Below are 17,917 nucleotides of genomic sequence, written 5' to 3'. Positions count from 1 at the left end.
TGGTGGAGGATGTGGGTTGGGAGGTAGAAACACAGAGTATAGCAGAAGATATTTTATCCAGAATGTCCAAGACTTAACCTGTTCCGGATTAATGATATTTTATGTATTGAAATTCCAAAAGATTTGAGTAAGCAAAGAAGAAATTTTAGTATATAAAGATGGTGTTTAATATAAGACAAGTTTAAGAAAACGTATGTTTTGGGGGTGCCTGGGTGGCTCAGTGGGTTAAAGCTCTGCCTTTGGCTCAAGTCATGATCTCAGGGTCCTGGGATGGAACCTGTATTGGGCTCTCTGCTCAGCGGGGAGCCTGCTTCCCTTCCTCTCTCTCTGCCTGCCTCTCTGCCTGCTTGTGATCTCTGTCTGTCAAATAAATGAATGAAATCTTTAAAAAAAAAAAAAAGAAAAGAAAGTGTATGTTTTGAATATCTCCTTTTATTGTAAGTAATGTAAATGTATCATGTGAAACAATGGAATATTGGATTGTTTCTCATCATTTTGTATCAGTTTCAAACACCAAGGCTTACCTGAAAACAGAAAAGCTAGAATTATGCAAAAATCCTAACTATTTAGTAATATAAACACAATGAATGCCTCTTACTTAATTTTTTTGTAAAATGCACACCCATTTCCTTAAAAATGAAGAGGAAGTTGGAACATCATGAAAGAATATGAATACATAAAATCATATTCACCAAGAAATCCTGGTTGATTTTCACATAGAGGCAAAATCACTAGTTATCAGAATATACTGCAACAACTTTTACAAAGCAGAAAAGAGAATGATGAAGCAGCAAATTCTCTTGGAAAGAGATGTCTGCTTGCTTACTAATCTTTTCTTTCCCAAATTTCTCTCTTAGCATGTACATACAGAGTATTTCCTTCTTAGTAACAAACCCCTATTTTTTCCTGAAATTTATGAAATATTTTATAGTCTGAAACAACTTAGAAGCTAATTTTCATCCACTATAGGCTCTCTATCTTGCATATGTTTTTCAGTTTGGGCTACCATGACAATGCAGACTTGTAGAACATTTCTGAAGTTTGGATGTTAGGATGTTTAGTCTTCTAGACAAACAATCTCTACTATTACAAAAGACAGTAACCAAAACCAAAACCAAAACAAAAACAAAAATCCCAGAAAGAAAGCATTAAACTCATAAAACATATAATATGAAGACTGACATAAGGCCAAACATATGTTATAACAATAAATGTAAATGGTATGAACACCCCAAAAAAATATAATCTAAAGAAAGCAAAACCCAACTTTATGTAGAATACTAAATACTTATAATCTTGTGCTAATAAATTTGAAAGCCTGGGTAACATGAACCATTTTTTAAAAATAGGTTAATCTACCGGGGCACCTGGGTGGATCAGTGGGATAACGCTTCTGCCCTCAGCTCAGGTCATGATCCTGGGGTCCTGGGGTCCTGGGATAGAGCCCCGCATCGGGCTCTCTGCTCAGCTTGGAGCCTGCTTCCCCCTCTCTCTCTCTGCCTGCCTCTCTGCCTAATTGTGATCTCTCTCTGTCAAATAAATAAATAAAGTCTTTAAAAAAATAAAAATAAAAATAGGTTAATCTACAAAATCATAGACTTTGTTTTTTAATAAATGATAGTAGGAGTACCTGGCTGGTTCAGTCAGTGGAGCATGCAACTCTTGATCTCAGAGTCAAGAGTTCAAGCCCTAGATTGGGTGTACATATTACTTTAAGGAAAGGGGAGGTGGAATAGCTAACCTATATAACTGTTACAATGTGGTCAAGAATGTACTACTCAAAGGCCAGAACCAGACAGCTTTCCATGCATTGATAGAACAGTTGTCATTTAATCGTATCAGTTTAAGGGAAGAATTTTTCTCACAAAGCCAATGACAGCAAAGGATGGCAAAAATGGCAAAGAAAAGAAAACTACAGACTAATCTCATTTGGGAATAAGATCCAAGATGCCAAGTAAAACATTGGTATATTCCATTATATAAATAGCAGAATAAAATAAGAACATACCGTAATCAAATGGGTATAATTCTGGACTTCTAAAGATAGCTCGCTAATACAAAATCTATTAAAAAACCTTATCATAAAAATAAGTCGGAGAATTAAAACCACAGGATTATTTCAATATTTGCTTCCCTTGCCCCCAAAACACTTGACTTTTTCCTTTAAATGTGTATTTATTTATTTGCAAGAGAGAGAAAGTGTGAGCAGGGGGAGGGACTGTGGGAAAAGTGGAGAGAGAGTCCTCAAGCAGACTCCTTGCTGAGCATGGAGCCTGACACGGGGCTTGATCCCAGGATCCTGAGACCATGACCTGAGCCAAAATCAAGAGTCAGATGCTTAACCAACTGAGCCACCCAGAAGCCCCCACACTTAACTTTTTAAAAGATCTTAATATTGTAGTAACAGAGCAAAACTTTTAGGCCATATATTTAAAAAGTTACTTATAGGGGCATCTGGGTGGCTCAGGGGGTTAAAGCCTCTGCCTTCAGCTCGGGTCATGGTCTCAGGGTCCTGGGATGGAGCCCTGCATTGGGCTCTCTGCTCAGCAGGGAGCCTGCTTCCCCTCTCTCTCTCTCTCTCTCTCTCTTCCTGCCTCTCTGCCTACTTGTGATCTCTCTCTCTCTGTGTCAAAATAAATAAATAAAATCTTTAAAAAAAAAAAAAAAGCTACTTGTACATATCCTATGCATCACAAACTAACAGCCAGCATTAACACTTGCTGATGAAAACCTAGAAGTAGTCTCATTAAAGTCAGGAACAAGACAAGGGTACTTGTTATCACCACAACTGTTTAATGATTGTTCTTGAAGTGCTTACCAATGTAATTAGATGAGAGAATGAGATAAGAAGCATAAATATTGGGTAGGAAGAGGCAGAAGTATCATTATTTGCAGATTATAAAGATTATAGTCTTGAAAAACCCAAACAAATCAACTGAAAAACTATTAGAAACATAGGAGAATTCAGTAGATTATCTGGTTAAAATACTAATCCATAAAAGTAATAACTTTCTTACTTGCCTGCAATAACTAGTTAGAAAGCATAACAGATTAAGTAGTTTCCCATTAACAAATGAACAAATAACAAGAAATGTGTATGATTTATATTAAGGAAATTTTACAGAAGGTCATTGAGAATGTGGAAAGACAAACAATATTTTTAAATGTTATTATAGACTAAATGAAGCTATAAATAAAATACAAGAAATAATCAAATTCCTAGCATGTCTTTTTTTGGGAAACTTGATAAAAGTGATTCTAAAATTTATTTGTAGAATTAGCATCTGAGAAAAACTAAACCAGAGCTGAAAGTGTAAGAATGATTACAAAATTAATTTTACTATATTTTAATTTATTATAACCTATTATATGACACATTAATAATTTTAATTAATTTTTAAGAAATTTATTTGTTTATTTAGAGAGAGAGAAAGTGTGAGTGTGGGGTGAAAGGCAGAGGGAGAGAATCTCAAGCAGACCCCGCGCTGAGCACAGAGCCTGATGCAGGGCTCAATCTCACAATCCTGAGATCATGACCTGAGCTAAAATCAAGAGCTGGATGCTTAACAAACTGAGCCACTCATGTGACCTAATTTTAATTAATTTTTAATTAGGAATTAGAGGAGAGTGGTCAGGAATAGATAGATTAAAGAAACATAACAGAAAATCCACAAATAGATCCAAATTTTTAATACATAAGAAAGGTGATTTTTTCCCTGACGACAAAAGATGAGCCATTTAATAAATTATATTGAGGCATCTGGCTTAGGCTAAATACCTAGGTATCATTCTGATTGCTTTCTTTTCCTCACTACTATCCCCTCCATACATCTACGAGTCCTCCTGGATTTATCTTTAAACCACCCCTGAATCTGGTAAATTTCCTCTACCGCCACAGCTACCAGCACCTTCACCTTTTGCTTGGATTTCTGTAACATCCCAGTGATCTTCTGGCTTCTCTTGCCTTCCAGCAATCTTCTCCACACTACACTACAGTGACTTTCATAAATGTAAATCAAATGATGTCACCCCCTTCCTCAAGACCTCTTAAGAGCTTCCCGTCACATGATAAGAAAAAATCCCAACTCCTTGTAAAAGCTAGACCTCCCCTTGGACACCTGGTCCCTGCATGTTCTTCAACCTCATCATTTCCTGCCTACTCACTCCATTCCAGACACCAGCCTTCTCGAACACACTAAACTTTCTAGCACTGCGGGTACTTGCATTGTCTTTTCCCTCTGCCATAGCATCTCCACACCTAGATCTTCAGAGGGCTCACCCTTCACATCCTTTGAGTTTTCCTCAGCTTTTTCACTCCACAAAAAAGGCCATGTCTTACCGTCCTATCTAACACACTGCCTTCCCATAACACTCTGCTTCATCTTCATTGCCCTTACCAATCTCTGAAACAGTTACTTAAGATAGCCTTGTTTATCATCTGTCCCTCCCACTAGAGGATCAGCTCCTTGAGGACAGAGACTGCATCTGGTTTGTCCACCGCTGTAACCTCAGGGCTGAGCACAGTCCCTGGAACATGGTAGGTGTTTCATCAGCATTTGTTCATCATCAATGAATGGCAGTAGGAATAGAGAAAAGGGGATGGAATCGAGTTACTTAGGACTTTGAGACTTATTCAATGGAGGAATCTATGGAAAAAGCCTGAGGGATGGAGGACAATTCTAAATTTCTGGACCAGGCAACTGAAGAGATATTGCACATTCTTATGTTAAGAAATCGAAGATGAAAAGCTAGATTCCTGAGGAATATGTTGAGTTCAGTTTGGGGCCTACAGTGACTATGAGATATTCCTATGGGGATCTCCAGAGGGCAACTTTTAATAATAGTTCACAATTCAGGAAATTAGACATAGTTTAGGGCTCAGCGTGCCTGTGTGGCTCAGTCAGTTAAGTGTCTGTATTCAGCTCAGGTCATGATCTCACAGTCCTGGTTTTGAGTCCCACTTCCAGCTCCCTGCTCGGTGGCGAGTCTGCTTCTTTTCTCTCCCTCTGCCCCTTCCTCCACTCCTACTCTTTCTCTCTCTCTCTTACTGTGTGCTCTCTCTCTCTCTCTCTCAGATAAATAAATAAAATCTTTAAATTAAAAAAAAAATAGTTAGGGCTCATCTTTTTTTTTTTTTTAAGTACTGAACTTTTTAAGAGAGAAAAAGGAAATAAAGAAAAAACTTGCAATATGAAAACCTAGACAAAGGTATCCCCAAGAATGTAATTCTCAGCTACTTTCCCTATTTTGCCATAATGGATAATTTTCACATGGTGTCAAATTTTCTTCTACCATGGTGACTGAAATGACTTATCAAATGTAAGTAAGATTTATTTTCTTAACTATGAATAGACTTTATTCCATTAACTATAGAATTGAAATGGATCTATCTCGATAAAGAGATAAGCCTATGCCAAGGATTTGAATTCTCAATATTAAGGATATAATTCAGTTGAACGATCAAAGAGCATCTGTTGAATAACTAATTAATTCTAGGATTTTTTTTTTTCTTTTTCAGTGGCAAATATAAGGTGCCCACTGAGGGATGATCACCTCTGTAAGGACTTACAGTAGTTTGCAAACTAACAAACAGGAGCCATGTCCATCATCTAGTGAGAGAGATAGGTTAACATATTATTCTGACTACTTTGCCTATTTATTCATTGGACATAATTAAGTTTATTTTATTTTTAATTTTTTAAAGATTTTATTCATTCATTTATTTCAGAGAGAGAGAGAGAGAGAACAGGATGGGGGAGGGAGGGACAAGCAGACTCCACAATGAATGCAGAGCCCACATGGGGTTTCATCCCATGACCCTGAGATTACTACTAAGCCAAATCAAGAGTCAGAGGCTCAATTGACTAAGCCACCCAGGCACTCCTGAGTATTTATTTTATTTATTTATGTTTAAAGATTTTATTTATTAATTTATTTGTCAGTGAGAGAGAGCGTACATACAGCAGGCAGAGTGGCAGGAAGAGGCAACAAGAGAAGCAGGCTCCTTGCTCAGCAAGGAGCCCGATGCGGGACTTCATCCTAGGTCCCTGGGATCATGACCTGAGCTGAAGGCAGCGGCTTAACCAACTGAGCCACCCAGGCATCCCTAAGATTTTATTTTTAAATATTCTCTAGACCCAACATGGGGCTTAAACATACAACCCCAAGACCAAGAGTTGCATGCTCTACTAACTGAGCCAGCCAGGCAGCCCACAGATGTATTTTAAATGGCTAAATTTTTACCAATTTGATGACGAACATGGCACATGAAGCACAGTTACAGTAAAAAAGCCTAACTACTCTTTGTAAAGGAGAATTGTCTTAGGTACTGTGTGTGCTCTCCTCTAGGTCTGAGACCAGAAGAGCTGCCTCTTCCATCCTACGTCTGCCTCTCCATAGAAGGCCAAGCATTCTGCCTCAGCTGCTGACCAGATCATCTGTTTATGTTCTTTACTTTTATCATAAATTAAATACTCATAGGGAATTTTAAAAATAAAGACAAATATTTTAAAAATGTATCTGAATACATCCAGAGATGATTGTTTATTAGCATTTTGGCAAATACTCTCCCAGGTAATTATATGCACACCTATATTCCATTTGTTTACAGCAGGATCAACATTTACATATTGTTTTATTCCTTGACAGTATACCATAAGCATCTCCCTATGTCAATAAATATACATGGAAAATATTGTGTGTGTTTTTTTAATTTTTTATTTTATTTTTAAAAATTTTTTATAAACATATAATGTATTTTTATCCCCAGGAGTACAGGTCTGTGAATCGCCAGGTTTACACACTTCACAGCACTCACCATAGCACATACCCTCCCCAATGTCCATAACCCCACCCCCCTCTCCGAAACCCCTCCCCCCAGCAACCCTCAGTTTGTTGACAATAAATGGCTATAGCATTCAATTGACAGATGTCCCAAAAATTATCTCGAATCAATCCTCTCTTGTGGGATATTTAAGTTATTTCATTTAAATTGCTATGAGATTTGTGGTGGTGTGATTTGCCACAGTAAAATGCCTTTTACATTTGAGTTTTGCCCATTGACCCAAATATATTTTCAGAAAGAATTCTTAGATGTGAAGGCATGGGTTAAAGGCATGGGTTCTATGAGGCATCTGGGTGGCACCGTTGGTTAGGCGACTGACTTTTGGTTTCAGCTCAGGTCTGGTCTTGGGGTCATGGGATGGAGCCCAGTGTGGGGCTCTGCACTCAGCGGGGAGTCTTCTTGAGTTTCTCTCTCCCTCTCCCTCTTCCCCTCCCCATCACACACTCTCTTTCTCTCTCTCTCTCTCAAATAAACAAAAAAGAATAATTATTTTTTGAGAGAATGAGAGAGAGAAAGCACAAGATGGGGGGGTATCAGAGGGAGAGGGAGAAGCAGACTCCCCGCTGAGCAGGGAGCCTGAAGTCGGACTCTATCTCAGGACTCCAGGATCATGACTTGAGCCAAAGGCAGTATCCTAACCAACTGAGCTACACAGGCGCCCAATAAACAAATTTTTTTTAATAAGTGTACAGTCTAAGGCTTCTGTTTTGTGTTGGCCCAGAGCTAGGCTCTTACCACACTCCTAATCCTGGCTGCATCTGCCACACGTGTGGGCCTCACTCCCATTTCTCGGCCAGCAGCATAATTCCCTGAAAACTACAGGCACAGATGCATCTTCAGGGCAAACGATGACTGCCTAGAAGTTAATCAGCAAAAGTCTTCCTTTTAAAAATCTTTTATGAAAGGGAGGGATGTCAGTATCAACTTTCCAAGTTGTTCATTTTTTCCTCTTAGAGACCTGGAGATTGCTCTTCTTACCTCTCTGGTGTCCCATCTCCTGCTTGAAGAACTAAACGTTGCTTAGCCAGAGTACTGCATTTCTCCACCTGACGCTAAGTTCCAGTGGCTGCCTATGGCTCTACTGTTTTCCTTTTTATACTACCATTGCTAATCCCCGTGTTTCTCCAATGCACACTTATCTGCTTAGCGTGGGCTCAGAAATCACCTGCAGGTGATTCTGCTCATAGAAGACTGGTCCCCCAAATCACAACATCCACAGCAGAGCAAAAACTTCAAGTTTCCAAAAGTCTCTGAAAACTAAAGATAATGGTTAAGGTAGAAGGATCTCAAAGGTTGATACCTCGTAAAACACTAGTCTAAGACCAACTCTTTCTTATCCCTTGCAGTCTTACAAATATTGTACCTCTAAAGTACCCATAACGTTCCTGATTGCTCTATCAATGCTGCTGCTGCTGCTGCTGGTATCTTATATTGGAGCACCTGGGTGGTACAACTGGTTAAGGGTCCAACTCCTGGTTTCAGTTCAGGTCAGGATTTCAGAGTCGTGAGATCCAGTTCCAAGACAGGCCCCATGCTCATTGTGGAGTCTGCTTGAGATTCAGTCTCTCCTTCCCCCACTGCCCCTTCACTCATGTTCTCTCTCTTTCTCTCTCTAAAATAAATAAATAAATCTTTTTAAAAAAATAGTAGTTTAGGGGCACCTGGGTGGCTCAGTGGGTTAAAGCCTCTGCCTTCCACTCAGGTCATGGTCTCAGGGTCCTGGGATCGAGCCCCGCATTGGGCTCTCTGCTCAGTGGGGAACCTGCATCCCCCCCTCTCTCTGCCTACCTCTCTGCCTATTTGTGATCTCTGTCAAATAAATAAATAAATAAAATCTTTTTAAAAAAAAAAGTAGTTTATATTTATTGAGTGCCCTCTGAGCTAGGCCTTATTCCAAATATTTTATTATAGTAACCCTTTGTTTTCACCAAAAAAAAAAAAAAAAAAAAAAAAAAAGAAGAAGTAGAAGAAGAACAAGAACAAGAAGAAGAACAAGAAGAACAAGATCAAGAATCCTACTACTCTTATCCCCGGATAGGAAACAAATCACAGACTGCTTACGTAATTTGCCCTAGAACCCACAGCTAGTAAGTAACAGAGCTGGGCTGAAATGAAGGTCTCAATACAACCATTGCAGTCACTTGCCAAGAAAAAAAAAAAAAAAAGCTACAGAATCTCACATCGTATTTGCATGATTTGAGTGAAGTATTTAGGAAAGAGGCAAGATGAATATTTATCTATTTGAAGTGATTAAAAAATTATTTTTTCATTTATTCAAAAGTATTTCAGGGACACATATTAACTTGGGTCTCTAGGGCCTAATACTGCAAAGGGGAGCTCATTTAATTCATCTAACAGACACCTATGGGGCAATTTCTTTCTTCCCTGTGCTCTGCTGGGCTCAGAATACAGGGAATACATCTGTGATATCCCTTGAGGGGATGACAGAGAAGTTCAAGGACAGATAAATATTGCAGGTTATGTAGTGCTCCCATGGGGGAACAGCTTATAATTCCACATTAAGAACTGGGATTATTGAGTGGATTAAAAAAACTATCATAGGAGGAGGGAAAAAAATTAGTGCACTTATCCAAAGAAGGGTGAGTTGACTTACATAGACTTCTATATAAATGGTTCATACCAGGTCAGATTTTGGCTCTGGTATGAGTAAGCTATGGGTAAGCATCCTATGTCTTCAAGGGATGGCCATATTTTAAGAGCGAACAGAACATATGAGCATAGTCTGGGATCTGGGAAGGCATAGATGAAGTCGAGTTTTAGGAAGACTGGTTTTGGGTCGCCTGGGTGGCTCAGTTGGTTAGGCAACTGCCTTCGGCTCAGGTCATGATCCCAGGGTCCTAGGATCAAACCCCATGTTGGGCTCCTTGCTTGGCAAGGGGCCTGCTTCTCCCTCTCCCTCTGCCTGCTGCTCTGCCTGCTTGTGTTCTCTCTCACTATCTGTCAAATAAATAAATAAAATTAAAAAAAAAAAAATGGAAGACTGGTTTTAAAGTCCGCAAAGTGGACTCAGTGGAAGCGTAGCGGTGGAGAGGGGCTCTGGCGATTCCGGAAATGAGGCAGGGAGAGCGGGAGCAGGATGGGAAAGGAAGGGAGATGGCCAGAACATCGAGGAGGAAGACATAGCAACTCCTGGAGCCAGCCAAAGCAGGGGCTTTGGACCTAGAATCAGATGTGCCACTTTACTAGTTCTGCGACCTTAGGCAGGATCCCTCTGCTGATAAAGGAAAATCTGTGCTCTAAGATGGGGGACTGACTCAGCAAAGGAGTCCTAGCCCCTGTCCCAGGCTCTTCCGGGTTCTTCTTCCTGCCCTGCTTCTCAGGTGTGCCAAAAGTACCAAATATGTGGGAAAGGGAGGAAATTACCCCCTTTGTCTGCGCTCGGGGCTGAGACCTTTGGAGATCATTCTCCTCTGAGCCCACTGGTGTTAACTAAATCTCTGATCCTCCAAAGTCTCTGAGTCCACTTGGTTCTTCCATCAGGACCCAGTCCAGGTTCTGTACACTGCCTTTCAGCGATAAAATGGGTATAACAATATCCACCTCACAGGTATTTTTCTCATAAGGGCTCGATGAGGCCATAGCAGTTCTGATTACTCTTGGTGACTGCCTTCCAGCCTCCCCTGCCACCCTCTACCTCCTCACCTCCTCTCTGGTCGTCAAAGTTCAAGGCGTCCTTGCACAAAAGCCATGAATAAGGACATTTATAAAGGAATAAAGTCATCTCTGATTTCCCCACGAATGGGGTTCAATGAGCACCCCAAATATATTACTTCTCTTCTTCTTGCTAGTTCTGAACCAACTAGAAATAGATAAACTCATAAAGCAAATAAAGACCAAAATGTCACCTGGCTCCCTGGCGGAGCTGATATTAGAGAATGTGGCCATTATGTGTGGAAGATACTTTCTAATGCTGAACACAGAGATAGCCAGGCCTCTCTCCTACCTGCACCCCAAGGACGGGCCTCCTGGTACATGGGCTGCAGACAGAAGGTTGGGAGTGTGCTGGGTGGCTCACCCCAGAGATTAAAGGCTTAGGTTTCACAAATTCACTATAACCAGCCATCGCCCTGCTTCCATGAGTGAGAGCACGGGAGACCGGGATGTTACAACAGTGCGGTGTGGTCTGAGGAGAAGGAAACAGCAGCTGACTCAGAACCCAGCCTCATCCAGCTCTTGTTCCCTCCTCTTACCCCTACCACTCCCCTTCTTGCTTGGCTCCCAGTGCCTTACTCACAGCACAGCATGAGTGCTTCCTTCCCCAGGGGTCTAGAACCTTAGTAGGAGTTCAAAATCATTAATAAATGCTCTGTAGTAGAATTCGGAGCACTGATTTGTACAGTCAGTCAATAAATCCTATGGGGTGCCTGGGTGGCTCAGTTGATAAGTGTCTGCCTTCTGCTAAGGTCATGAACCCCGGGACCTGGGATGGAGCCCCTCATTGGGCTCCCTGCTCTGCCGGAGGTCTGCTTCTCCCTCTCCCACACGCCCTGCTTGTGTTCCCTCTTTCTCTGTGTCTCTCTCTATCAAATAAATAAATAAAATCTCTAAAAAGAATAAATAATGTAAATCCTATGTAGGGTTCCTGAAAACACTCCCTTAGGTGGTAATCTACTGGCCAGTGCTCCCAAGAGATTTCACTTGGTTTTCCCAGGGCCTGGCACAGAGTATCTGTCTTCCTTAAAGGTACTTTTTGGGCACATACACAAAGCTCTTAGTTGCAGGGTTGCCCTATGACTCTGCTAGGGCTAGTGCTTCCAGAAGTACAAATTTTACACAACGAAAATACAGCTAGACAAGAAGAAAAATGAGACACCTGGTTTCACTAAGTGCCTCAGTTTACACTATTACCCAATGCCAACCCATATTTTCCCTAATCATCCTCAAGCAGCTGTCATGTAGCAGGAAAGCCCGGGCCACGGAGCAGAGGTCTGGCTCTACCATTTTCTAGCTGCAGGAACTTCGATAATCGGTAACCTCTTTGAGTCTCCATTTCCACGTTTAAAAAAATGGGGCTTTCCAACCAACATGACCTTCAGTGGGTGAATGGAGAAACTCAGATACCCATGCAACAGAGTATTATTCCGTGAGAAATACAAATGCGCTACCAAGCCTTGAAAAGACGTGGAGGACTCTGAGATGCATATTGCTAAGGGATAGAAGCCAGTCTGAAGGGGCGCCTGGGTGGCTCACTGGGTTAAACCTGTGCCTTCGGCTCAGGTCATGATCTCAGGTTCTTGGGATCGATCCCCACATCAGGTGGTCTGCTCAGTGGGGAGCCTGCTTCCCCCTGCCTCACTGCTTACTTGTGATCTGTCAAATAAATAAATAAAATCTTAAAAAAGAAAAAGAAAAAGCCCGTCTGAAGACGCTACATGTTGTGAAAAATTTCACACGAAGTGAAAAATCAGTTGATGGAGGGAGGAGGGAGAGAAGATGAATAGGTATAGCAGGTGATTTTTGAGCCCCGAACCACTCTGTAAGATACTGCGACAGTAGGCTCCGGACACTACGCATTTGCTAAGACCTGCAGAACTGCCCCACATGAAGACTGAGCCCTCATGTAAACTATGGGCTTCAGTTCATAATAATGTATCAGTATTGGTTTACTAGTTGTAACAAGTGTCCCACGCTAATAATGCAAGATGTTAATAGTAAGGGAAACTGGGAGGCGGGGTATGGGAATTATGGGAACTCTGCATTTTTCACAGTTTTTCTGTAAACCTGAAACTTCTCTATTAAACGAAGTCTATTAAATTTTTTAAATAGACTTGGACAATTACCTGTCTGTGTCATCAAGAGGACGGAAGAAGGTGGCGCTCTTGAGCATGCCTGGCATCCAGGAACCACCATCTAGCGTTCTGCCTGTCAGATGCCTGAGGCTCCAGTTGTCTCCCTACTCCTTCCTAGTCACTGAAGGGGGGTCACTTTCCTGATAGTGGTCACACCTATGACTCTTCCCTTTCAGTATCTGAACATCGCCATCAGTTCCCCACACATCTGACTGGTTTTCAAAACGCGCATGTTCTAGTCGTTTCCCATGATGCCACTTTATTCGTGTCTGCTTTTAACCAGAAAGTCTTCTTGCGATAAGCAGGGGTGCAGGAGCCTGACTGTTTGCCCTTATAGCCCAGCTCCACCACCTACCAGGGGACTGGGTGATAGTGCACAGGTTGTTGGACCTTATCTGCCTCTGTTTTCTCATCTGTTAATTAGGAATGATAAAAAATAATACCTCCTTCACATTTTTTGAGACAATTAAACAAGATGACCTATATAAAGCACTTGGATCAGTGACTACCAGCACTTAGTAAAACGATTACTTTCCCAAATGAACATTCACATGTTGAAGATTTTTTTTTTTTTTTTTTTTTTTAGATCCGTTGGTTGTCTCCATACAGCTTCGCCCGCAGTCACAGCTGCGCCATTCCATCCACATCCTGGGTAAATTTTAGAATGGTGAAGACAGTCAGTGAAGAAGTCCATATATGAATCTTCCTGTCTGATCTAACATCAGATCCATGTTAGATGGGCCCAAGGACCAGAGCCCCATTTCAGACAATATCCGGATCCTCGCCATCCCTTCAACAGCTCTGCCTTTTCAGTATCTTATTGGGCAACTCCTGACTCTCTTTTGCATTTTGGCGATGCGATTGCTTCTCCCTGTGTCCCTCCCACCTCTACACCTTGTCTACGGCGCCTGAGGTCTCTTGGATCTCAAATAGAACTATCATCCTCAAGAAGGGAGCTACGTGCAAAGAGGCCTGCCTCTATATTTACATTCAGCACGTCTAGAGTAGCAGCTTTGCCCGGGACTTAGACCCACAGTGTTGGTGGTGCACACAGCCAGATATTTAGTCACATCAAAGTAATTTGCTAATTGCAGATGCTTCCTTTCTGTTTAATGTTTCATGTGCAAGATTAGGTGGTTGATTTAACTGGTTCATAGTGCCTGTTTTATCTCATTAGCTATCTTTAAAGGAAATCAAATCATGTTAAATATAGACAGAGGACATTAATTATCTGGAAAACATAATAGTATAACCTGTATACGAACACGAATGTGAGAGAGATAATTTAAATCGCAGTTAATTTCCTAGCATCTTAAGTAATGAGAACTCATATATACATACATGTGATCCTACAGGAAGATCCTATATACAAATTATATATCTTCACATTTCAATTATACTGTATGCCCTCAACATATGATTATCAATTGAATATATGCATGCTTTCTTTTAGCACATATAATCACATATAAGTTAAACTAGGAGTTCTAGAACATTTCTTTGATCTTCAGCACATTTTCAACCATAATTCTAGCAAAGTGTGCAGATAGCTTTAACACCGCTGTAATTATCACATGCTCCAACTGTGTTCCTGGTCCAAGCTCTAGTCTCATAGTCTCTATGAGTCTCTATAACTAACCTTTGGTTCAGTATGTAGATGTGTTTGAAACATTTCAGCCTGAGACAAAGTAGTATCATCATATTGGAGAAAAAAGCAAAACAGTCCTAGAACTTCCAGAGAAAAAAGAATGCCACAGAATCCATGCTTAAAAAACCCTTGTCGTGACGTTGACAACAGCGGCAGCTGCGCGTGTGTGGAGGCAGGGACTCTCGGAGAACTGCTGCCCTATCTGCTCAATTTCGCTGTGAACCTGAAACCGTTCTAAAGAATAATGTCTATTTAAGAGGGAGGAAAAAAGAAACATTCCCTGTGAGGTAGTATAAAGCAAATGTGTTCGATGCCGAAAACCGGGGTCTCGTACACGTGTAGCCCGCACGAAGGACCGATGCCCGTGGTATCTGCCGGTAGGTACTTGGACCGCGGCGCTCCCCGGTGCAGATACCACCACAGCCGGTAACGACTCCTTAGGGGATGTTCATCATGTCACTGAGCTTTGAATTCACAGAGCTTCACCAAGCACATCAGCCAGGGGATTCTCGAGAAAGGAATTCTTCATTTAAATGCTCCCCACTATTTTACATGATGAGGTTGTAGCAGTCTTTATATCCGGTTGGGTTTTGTTTTTGTTTTTGTTGGTTTTTTGTTTGTTTTGTTTTTTGTTTTATTTTGGGTTTTTTTTCTTTTTGTCTTTTAGTCTCTGAAAATAAATGAAGACAGACAAGAGTACCATGCAACGCCATTCTCCCTCTATCTATGGCTCCCACTCCCACCACCAAAGAAGTGACTTATTTCTACAAACTCTCGGACCTGCTGTTCTAACCCACGTCTTGAGTGTGGATGCCAGGGGATCACTCATGCTTCCCCATCTTTATCTTGGCCACGGGCTCAGCACTATATGGGCATCATTAGCGATGCCCAATCCAGGTGGATAGACCCCATCTACTTTGATTCATGTTCTTGCCACAAGGATTAAAGCAGATTGTGCGGATATTGGTATTTGATATCGTTCCTTTATAAGTAAGAAAGACGACGCATTCTAAGTACTTACATCTTACAACAATTTTTTTTTTTCATGCAACTAAACATAGTTCCCTTTCAGAGTCCAGTGCATCCTCGGAAGCCACTCTTTGATGAGGCTGGATCTTTACATGCTGCTCCTTAGAGAGTGTGAAGGAGTATAAAGTAGGTAATGCTCCAACCCATTTAATTACAGAACGTATTGAAGGAAAACATGATAATAACCACTAATCTTCTTTTTTTTCAATCGGGGAAAAAAACCCTACCACCCAGTGTACAAAGGTAATGGCTATAGTATAAAGTTGCCTTTTTTCACAGAGTTTTAGTTTCCACTCAAGGGACAGAGCGTGAGTTCCCACAAACACTGTCCAAGCCATCGCAGCATCGTTAATCACCTTTTGCTCAGCCCCACGTAATGGAATGATTCCAGTTGCACCATACCTGGCAGAGCGGATTTTGAAGCTCCTAACCTCTTTTAAGAGGAAAATCATTTCTTAAACGCACTGAAGCTACATAACTCGCCCAGCCATTTTCTGTGCTGCAATTTTTCTCATGTGGCTTCCTTTGTGCTCCATTCAAGGTTTTCCTGCACTGAGACCATCTTTTACATTTTTTTCTTCTTCTGCCTGCATCAAAGTTAGGACTTTGTTAGGGATGCTTTGCTATCGGCATCTGTTACCTCTTTTTCTTAGGGGCTAAGGAGGAGGCTGCTGTGTGGCTGAAAAAGACTCTCATTCAGTTTGGTTTTGCCTCCCTTTGCTTTCCTGTCACACTGTCAAGCTCAATCAGAACGCAATGAAAGTGATACAGAGTGGAGGCTTTGCTGGCGAGACTTAGAACAAAGACAGCTCCATAGCCTAGTACAGATTTCACATCCAATTTAACTCTTTGGAAAAGGATTTCAGGAAATACATAGTCAAGAGTTGAAAAAATGGAGTTGGGTCTACTATAAAGGCTAAAAGTATTATCCTGGCTTAGATAAGCTACAAAGATAGGTTGATACTATTTTCTAGCATAAACCACATTAGCCGGCATTACACATTGAGCTTTCTTTACTCGTTAAGTTGCAAGGAGATTTGAGAGGAATTTAGCAGCTACATAAAATGACTCTTTCATGATTCTAGCTTTACCAGTCATTTTAGTTGTACGAGGTGCATGAATAGCAAGGACCTAAATCATGTTGTTTAACAAATCTGGTATTAGAGGGTTAGTCTCAGTTTACTTATTAAGAATTTAGTTGAGTAAAGGATTTTAGGACTCAGTTCTTTGTGTAGGTGACAATGAACAGGCCAATACTTGTATTTTTGGGGGGAAACATACATCAGCTACACATGTTTTGAACTGTGCTTTTAGGCCCATAACTAATGTTTTGCATTGAATATATTCTTCTACGGGCAACTAACTGTACAGAAGAAAATTCACTGAGAAGGACATGGGTCAACGGTGACTTCAGTGGCCCCCATCATGACTTCCTATCCAAACCCTAGTTTCTACTTGTTCTTTATCTTATAAGAGAATTGGTTTAATTCTCTAAATTTTTAAAATTGAGGTCATGACAAGAAAGAAGGGTTATTAGATTAGCCATTTGATTTTAAAGAAAAATGGCCCTCAATTTCTCTTGGTGGATTCCGAGCACCCGGAAAATGGGTTCACCTGACCCACGCCCATGGTGTATTTCAAACATTCTACAGAGCGGCAATAACTAACGCAGTAGTGAGGAGAACCTCCTATGGTTTAAATTAACTATTTTTATGAACTATTCTTTAAAACTGCACTAGTGACAGATATTGTTAATATTTATTATTCAGACAACTACAGAATTTTTTTCTAACGTTTATATACTTTTAATTTATTGAAAATAGAAAACATTTAAATAGCTTCACATACATGCATCGAGACAGACTGAAATTAGTTTACGGACACAATTGCATTTAAGAGGAACACATTTCAAATGCCTGGTACCACATCATCATATTAAAGAAGATATCTCTTTGGAAAATTTTCCATGAACAAGAGATGATTAGAAGCAAGCATATGATAGACACCAACATTTCATCTCTGCATGCAATTATGATACAAATTACAAATGCTATTATGTTGGTGCTCCATAATTAAGTAAGCAATTAAAAACAAAACTAGTTCATTAACAAATTGTCATAGCTAGGCCGACAAGTGCCCAGTGAGGTCACGGTCATGGCAATTGCATGAGATGATGACTAAGTCTTCCCGAGAGCAAAACTCCCAACCAACAGCAATCCTTCCATTTCTAATTCATATGCTATTTGGGGTAGAAAGACTAAAATAAATGTAGGCAAGTGTCAGGAGGAAGAGAGCTCTTTGTGGTAAGTGATCTATACCATTTTGTTAAAGTATGGTTAGGTACTAAAATGAAATATTAGTTTTATTCAAAATTGAAAATAAAATCTCCTTTGATACTTGTCATAGCTGTGGTTATTTTCTCCTAAATCTTTGGCCATTTGGCTCATTCACTCTCCTTGTCTTTGGGGAATCTATGCTTCTACCTTAATGAAGATGGTGACTAGGAATTAGCACTTACTGGTGGAAGCTGTTAGATCCAAATATTTGTATGGATTTTTTTTTAATGGTCATCAGTTCATAAGTATT

The sequence above is a fragment of the Mustela putorius genome, unplaced genomic scaffold (genome assembly GCF_011764305.1).
Source record: "Mustela putorius furo isolate JIRA1106 unplaced genomic scaffold, ASM1176430v1.1 tig00000129_pilon_pilon_pilon, whole genome shotgun sequence".
Lineage (NCBI taxonomy): Eukaryota > Metazoa > Chordata > Mammalia > Carnivora > Mustelidae > Mustela > Mustela putorius.
Note: the sequence above shows the minus strand (reverse complement) of the source record.